Source organism: Mycetomoellerius zeteki, unplaced genomic scaffold, assembly GCF_001594055.1.
Source record: "Mycetomoellerius zeteki isolate Tzet28-1 unplaced genomic scaffold, Tzet1.0 scaffold245, whole genome shotgun sequence".
In the NCBI taxonomy this organism is placed as follows: Eukaryota; Metazoa; Arthropoda; class Insecta; order Hymenoptera; family Formicidae; genus Mycetomoellerius; species Mycetomoellerius zeteki.
Genome location: NW_017257222.1, coordinates 9,054 through 9,287, shown reverse-complemented (window position 1 = coordinate 9,287; position 234 = coordinate 9,054).

Genomic DNA, 234 nt, shown 5'->3' with positions numbered 1-234 from the left:
ATATATAATCCTGAAAATAAAATAAAATGAAGTCAAAATTAAAGACAAATGGATTTTAGTTAAAATCAAAAATACATGATATTGATCAAGATAGAAAAATTATATCAAAACGTTTGTACTAAAATTATGTATTTTTAAAAAATTATTTAAAACAGATTGCTTGATAATGATCGAAGAACGAATAGTAACGACTGAATAATGAACGTGAACAAGTACAGTAAAAATAAATTTCAT